Here is a 592-nt window from a genome sequence, read left to right as displayed (position 1 = left end):
CCTAGTGCCCTTTTTCTGTTCTAGGATCCAGTCCAGGATACTACACTGCATTTAATTGTCACGTCTCCTTAGTTTACTTGAGTCTGTGACAATTTTTCAGTCTTTCCTTTTTTTTTTTTTTTAATGAGCTTGACAGTTTTGAGGAGTACTGGTCAGGCATTATGTAGAATGTCCCTCCGTTTGGGTTTACCTGATGTTTTTGCCATGCTTGAACTATGGTTATGGGTTTTGTGGAAGAATGCCACAGTGGCAACTTGCCCTTTTCATCACATCACACCAGGTGCTGTCAACACGATTTATTGTGGAGATGTTTTAATTTGATCACTTGGTCAATAAGCTGATTTTAAATAGTATGTGGGGCCGGGCACAGTGGCTCTTGCCTGTAATCCCAGCACTTTAGGAGGCTGAGGCGGGTGGATCACCTGAGGACAGGAGTTTGAGACCAACCTGGCCAGCATGGTGAAACCCCCTCTCCATTAAAAATACAAAAAGTAGCCGAGTGTGGTGGTGGGGGCCTGTAATCCCAGCTACTCCGGAGGCTAAGACAGGAGAATCTTTTGAACCTGGGAGGTGTAGGTTGCAGTGAGCTGAG

This window comes from Colobus angolensis, unplaced genomic scaffold (assembly GCF_000951035.1).
Source record: "Colobus angolensis palliatus isolate OR3802 unplaced genomic scaffold, Cang.pa_1.0 Scaffold93, whole genome shotgun sequence".
NCBI lineage: Eukaryota > Metazoa > Chordata > Mammalia > Primates > Cercopithecidae > Colobus > Colobus angolensis.
Note: the sequence above shows the minus strand (reverse complement) of the source record.